At 41.0% G+C, this 6,806-nt stretch overlaps 1 long non-coding RNA gene across 1 annotated transcript; it reads right to left on the bottom strand.

Moving 5' to 3' along the window:
• Positions 1-4,182: 4,182 nt before the first annotated feature.
• On the bottom strand, positions 4,183-6,721 carry LOC308571734. The gene is made up of 3 exons (XR_014001583.1): positions 6,463-6,721; positions 5,742-5,790; positions 4,183-5,711 (listed from the first exon to the last, which is right to left on the bottom strand). It is a non-coding gene; the product is annotated as an uncharacterized lncRNA (long non-coding RNA).
• Positions 6,722-6,806: the final 85 nt, after the last annotated feature.

Genomic DNA, 6,806 nt, shown 5'->3' with positions numbered 1-6,806 from the left:
TGTCAGACATTAGGGAGAAAAGAACTCGGGGAGGAGGAAACAGAACAGATACAGAAGATGAAAGGACAGTTAAATAGATAAAAAGGAGAATCTGGTCAAAATGTATAAAGCATGAGATGCTAAGAACAAAGCAAAAAAAAAAAAAAAAGACAGCTTTTCAAAAATAACAAGTGGTAAGAGAGAGCAAAGCCAGAAGAAAATAATCTGATAGTATTTTAACACTATTGTAATTGCACACCGAGACTGCAATCCTATATGCATGTAGGGTAACTCTCGCTGAGCTCATTGGGACTTACATTGAAGTAGACGTGTATAGATTTGTGCCATAAGAAATGCCTTCTAGAAAAATGCATTTCCTGTGTTCATAATTTGATGGTGCAATTCCTCAAACACCAGATGAGTTACATGAAGGATTAAATGGTCATTTGCATGGCAGCAAGCAGCATTATTCACTATAAATCAAGAGAAGGGTGAATCCAATCTGGACCTCAGCCATTAATATTGCTAACAAATTCCAAGTTCAGAGAATAATGATATTTTAAAAAATCCTCAGTCGTGTTCACCTCAGTTCTTAGACACTTGTTTTGTTAATCCGTTTATAACAATTGAGGTTTTGTAATCATGCTTCTAATGCCAGCAGTGACTTTTCCCACAATTATTAGTCTAGGGTAGCTTGTGTTAGAAGTGGTTATTAAAATATGGATGAGTCTGTTACAGATGCAAAGAAGAGGATTGCACATTCTTAAGGCTTTATTGGCCAGCCTGACAGCCTGCACAAAAGCTTCCAGATTAGATTCCACTTAAAGACATTGTTCTTTTTTTCTGATTCTGCTACTTTGGGTGTAATCCTCATAGCACATTTGAAGGAGATGAATGTACAAATCCATGAACATACAAGCACTAGCAGCCACCTTTCTCCACACCCCCAGAAGAAACTGAGATAAGCATTGAGCCAGCAGAAACTGAATTGTCCAGAAAAGGTGTGGGAGCCATATAATGGTACCAAAATGGGGGGTGGGGAGCATAGAATCCTTCTTTCCCCTTTTGTCTAATAGAATAGCAAACGGCCCGTTTGCAGCTCTCCTACCACTTGAAGTGCAGGCAAAACTTTTTGGGGAGTAAAAATGAGAAATGGGCAGAATGCTCTGGTGGAGCTGATCCTGCCAGCAGGCTGGATCCTCAGTTCCACCATGGGCCACTTTGAAGGCTGACAGCTATGCCCACCTGCCACTCACCTTATGTCACCATGACATCAAGCAATCCATCTTCAAAGGAAATAATTGGGAGCACACTATTAAGCTCACTATCCATTCTTTTCTTCCTTCCTTTCTTAACCGGCTTGGATTCAAGCCAGGCTGCAAAGAAAGATTCCTGCAGAAAGCGAAGCATGCAGTCCGATCAACACTGACCACAGACCACACTTGTGAAAGGATTGCATGTTCCAGGTAAGGTGTGGGAGTTGCTTGGGGATAATGGTTCTATGGACCACATTAGGACCCTTGATGGGCTTCATCTGGCCTGCAGGCTGCAGGTTCTCCATGTCTGCTCTAGCACCTCTTTTCAAAACGGCGAGGAGGCATCCCCTTTTTTGTTTTTTGCCACCAGGCAGCCAAATGTGGGTGACAAAAGTGCCTCCAGACTTTCATAGGGAACAACTAGTCCTGAAGAAGTGAGAGAAGATATTTGGGACAGCTAAAATTTGAACTAGCTCAGCTATATCGGAAGCCTCTTTGTGGAGACATTTTGCCCTGAAAAGCAAGGTATAAATAACTAAAGAAACAAAGGGAGCAATTCCATAGCACAACTCTTACAACCTTTTTGCAGAGTTCTGTATATTGTGCTATAAATGTACACTTGATTCTATTTTTTCTGTGCGCAATGCTTATATTTTCTCTCAGTTATTAGAAATATTGAATTTTCTGAGCACACAAAACACCATGTTTCACATTTGTGAAAATGCTTTATAACCTTCCCTTCTGGTGCATGCAGAGTTCAGGAGCGCTGCTTTTGCTTTTTGAGGTATTTTTCTTTTCTTTTTTCTTTCCTTTTCTTTTGGAGGAATGATGCTGCTTTAGGACTAGCACTACTTAAGTGCCTTTTTCTCCTCACCAGCTGAGCCTGTGTATTTGTAAACAAACCAATACAAACCAAAATCCAAAGTCTCCAATATTCTTTCCCTTTTAATTCGAGGAATAAGCAGCACAAAACAACACAAAAGAAATAATTCAGATCACTATAAGAAAAGGTGATCTCTCTATCTTCAGGACTTATAGAGCTTCAGATACTTAAAATATTAAATTTCGTGGCACCCTGGTGACAAAAGATACACTATAACTCTAGCTATTATCGTCTGATCCCAGTCAGACCAGTTCAGTCACTTCCATTTCCCTGTCCAGTCAAATAATGTGGAAATATACATGGTACAGACTGCAGTACGGAAGTGGCTGTTAGTACATATCTTCTCACTTTTGTTTGTGCCGCCTTCTTAGCATTCTCTCAGCGTCTTTCCAGCTGTATGCATTAACTTTTAATTAGCATTCCCTCAAACAAAGCAAGAATCCTATTATTAACCACTGGAGGTGTTAATTTGTTTAGGAATCAGGATTGCCAGGATCTATCTCTCCCTCCTCTATACCTCCACCCTTCTTGCATAAGCAAAGCTCTGAGACAAATTGATTTGACTGGGGTTTTTTTTCTCCCCTTACAGGATCATGTAACAATTAAAGCAAATAAATGAAATTAAAAGAAAATTGAAATCCGCTCTTTCGACAATACTTCTGATTTAATTTTATTCATGCTAGTGAATAAAACATGAGATTCTTCCCCAGCCTTTGACTGAATGAAGTAAGTTGCCTTGTGCATCATACAGCGCCGCCTGCTGGCTGCTAATTTCTCCAGTGTTTGCTTTTGTACTTATCTACCCTTTGAGATGTTAATCACTATTTACTTATCATTACGGAAGTACCTTGAAGCATGTTAGAACTTGTTTTCCCAGGATAAGGAGCTAAAACAAGACTCTCTAAACCGCAAACTTTATAATCTGAGCTGAGATGAAACAATGAGTGTCGATAATATAGTGCTGGGGAAAGCATGAAGCATTCAGAGATAAATGAAGGTTGCAGCAACAATTCCTGTAGTTACTGAGGTCAAACTTATAGCTGAAGAAGGAGTTCATATGAAATGTATTTATTGGTTTAATAATAATAAGTAACAAAGTACAACAGTTCAGGGATGGGGAACCTGTGACACTCCGAATGTTGTTCAACTCCAACTCCCATCAACTCCTGCCAATATGGCCATTGGCCAATGGTCAGGGATAATGGGAATTGTAGTCCAACAAAAAACTTTGCCTTAGACCAGGCATAGGCAAACTCGGCCCTCCAGATGTTTTGAGACTACAGTTCCCATCATCCCTGACCACTGCTCCTGATAGCTAGGGGTGATGGGAGTTGTAGTCCCAAAACATCTGGAGGGCTGAGTTTGCCTATGCCTGCCTTAGACCCTTTTAAAAATGGTGTCACCCATACAAAATTATTCAGATGACCCTGTAGCAGCATTAAAAAAAAGATCCGTTGCTAAGACACACACTGAACCTCGTTCTACAAAAACCTGTGGAGAGGGGGAAGGGAGACCATTTTTTAAAGGGAGAGATGATATCCTGATCTAGGTGAGTAGGAGAGATCTGTCCTGTAATGCAACATGCCAGGTACAAACAAGTCTGTTTAATACCAAACATAAGGTGTGTTGGTTTGCAACAAGCCAGCTGACTCAGTGATATCTCAGCATCTTATAAACTGACACATAGTGAGTCACTCCCCAAGCCTGCACCTGTCATGCCTTCTCTTCCCATAATGCAGGAGCAGGGAACTTTTATGAGTCTGAGAGCCTGATTACCTGGGTTGGAAAGTTCTTGGGGGCTGCATTTCAGTAGCAGGTGAGGCCAGACTTCACACAGACACACACCAGAAACGTAATACATTAAACACAGATGCACACAATAACACACACTGTAACACCAACAGGGGAGCCCTTTTCACAGTTCACAGGATGGAATTAAAGCGAGCTCACGATCCAAGCTGAACCCTGCATAGCAATGTTGATCCATTGCCTTGGCAGTAGATCAAATCAAAACAGATGCGTCAAATGTAAAACAAGAAAATCCTTAATATTTTTTTTAATGTCCACTCCTGTACATAATTCATATATCTGAGTACTGTTTAATGGTGTAACGGCAATCTTAATCTTGGCCTTTTCCACTAAATACACACACAAAAATTCTAAAAGCTAGAACTGTCAATTTAAAAGTCTGCTCCTACCACACCTCTCTGTCTTTAAGGCTACAATTAACAGGATCACACTACACACCACACAGATTGTCACAATCTAAACTCAAGTGCAGCAAATTGCATGGGACGTTGTATTTTTATACTACAACAGAAGTTTTATTAAGTTTAAAGTATTGCAGAAATGTCCAGTTTCTTAATTGTACATAATCAATCTATCTCTACACAAAACAATAATTATCTCCAAAAAGAGCACAAAATTTTAAGTAAAGAATTATTGCCACACTTTGTTGATAAAATAACCCAGTTGGTAAAATGCTAAAAACTTTCCAATGGACAATGAGAGCTTGCAAGGGAGAGGTAAAATGTCTATCTTGGCTGAGTCCACCTTAAAAACCAGATCAGTTTATTCAAGATGAACAGGTTTCTTGGTGAAAATTTCCAGTAACTGTTTTGCCTGTGGGTAAGCCAACCTGTTTCAGAGAGGAAATCTTTTCGGAGGAAATATTTTTTTACCTACATGTATCTTTAGGAATGAGACACAAATATCAAGGCTGATACAAAGCTTGGCAGCAAACTCTGTGGAAATAATAAACGTGTTTGCAAGATTTGTTTGACCAGTTGTGATTCCCAAGATAGCTGCCCAAAACTGGGAATACTTCAGAAACTGAAGATTGCAACTATTCATAGTCATTGTATCTACAGCATGGTAATAAGCTCTATTGAACACAACGGGGCTGTTAGGCTGCAACTCTATGCACATTTACTGGCAGTCTTTCTCACAGTTCCAGACAGGAATTTTGTCCAGTCCTATATGTGGGAATATCAGAGATTGAACCTAGAATCTTCTGCACAGAAATCCAAATTGTCTTACAGCGAGCATTAATTTCCAAGAAACACAACTTAAATTGATGTCATGTCTATAGTCAATGCTGTTTTCTCCAAAATAATGAAGGCCAGTTCATCTTATTAGGTATAGCAGGAAATCCTGACAGCTGGGTCAGCTGTACTGTTGGGCCGTGTGAGGTAGCTGCCTCAGGCAGTAAATGCTGAGGGAGAAGTAATGTCCCATCGGTAGTGTTGAACTAAGATGCAGCTACCAGTCTGGCTGGTTTCTGTACATAAAATGGCTGGGGGTGCCATCTTGTCCTCTGTCTCAGACAGCAAAATGTATCGGGCTGGTCCTGCCTACAGATTTAAGATTTCTGGACTGTGGTGGCTTAAAAATTCAAGAATGTCTTGAAATCTGCAATATACAAGGATCCAGAGTGACTCTGTTATATATCTGGAACCAGATAGTACACTGTAACCTCCTAAAGCTTTGTAGTTTATTCCTGGCTGCTAAAACTTTATGGGTAGGGTAGTTCTCTGTTTCACTCTCACAGAGGTCAGCGTCACAACAATTTGAAAGTTATGACTGTGGCCCAACTTGGTTTTCAAATCTGTGAAAAAAGGAACACTGTATTCTAATACCTTTCTCATTGTCTGCCTCCTCTTCTGAAAACATCTGGAGAGAAATTAAGCCATCACAATACAAATTTATCACTTTGTATTCATATTTAAGTGGTTTCATGTTATGAAATGAGTTTTCTTTCTACTACAGTATCTGCACAAAGTTTTGCTGTTTTGCTTTTTTGCCCAATAAACACAGTGCATTTATTACAAGATTTCCCAGACAATATGGACAGTTTTTGTTTTAAATCAAAGTGACGCCACCATGCAAGATGGGGGACCAGAAAAAGTCTGAGTTGATAGGCAGGCAGCCACCCACCCACTATACACCCTGTTCCTCTCCACCTCTGTATATCATCCTCCAGAGATGAGGCCAGAGTACAAGATGGTTAACTCATTTTCTCCCCCTAACAAAGCTGAGATAGGTTTATAGAACGTGATGATTAGCCCAAGGTTAGGGATTCAAAACAAAGTGTAAGTGTCCATTGTCTGATCCAGACATTCTGTTCAACTACTGTGTAAACAGAGGCCTGAAAGGGCCCAAGGCTGATTAGTTTGCATACTTTGTTCAGCGATCTCTCTGCAGTAGTTGCCATCTCTTGTTTCTCTCCATTTGCAAAGCTCCTGTAACTTCCAAAGCTGCATGAATAATTACACCAACCTTATATTAAACAAATGCAGCTTACTCGCTTTGGAAATACAGCGAGGAAAAAAGGGAAAGCTTTACCTGCTGAGCATCTGCCTGAAATGCAACTGAGGCGTTCCCGCCCCAGAGGCCGTGCCAAGGCAAACCCTACCAACCCTGTGAAAAGGAGATGCCGAGAGCCGTGCTGCGGAAAGACCAGCTCCTTCATCCTAAAGATGAGGGGAAAGGTGGTACTCTGCACATGCTCAGAGACAATGACATTCATTCACAGACCTCAGGACTGAACCCTCACCTTCCTAAATTTAGGGCTCTCTAGGGGACCCTGAGCGCTAAGCCGGAGAAAGCCGCGCTTGGCGTCGCGCCCGCCCCCCAGCCTCCGGCTCCCCCACTTCTCGCGCCAAACTCCTCCGAGTGAGCGCCCAACT

This window comes from Podarcis bocagei, assembly GCF_964188305.1.
Source record: "Podarcis bocagei genome assembly, chromosome: 1".
In the NCBI taxonomy this organism is placed as follows: domain Eukaryota; kingdom Metazoa; phylum Chordata; class Lepidosauria; order Squamata; family Lacertidae; genus Podarcis; species Podarcis bocagei.
The sequence above is the reverse complement of the archived record's forward strand: the minus strand, read 5'-3'. Positions and strand labels throughout refer to the sequence as shown.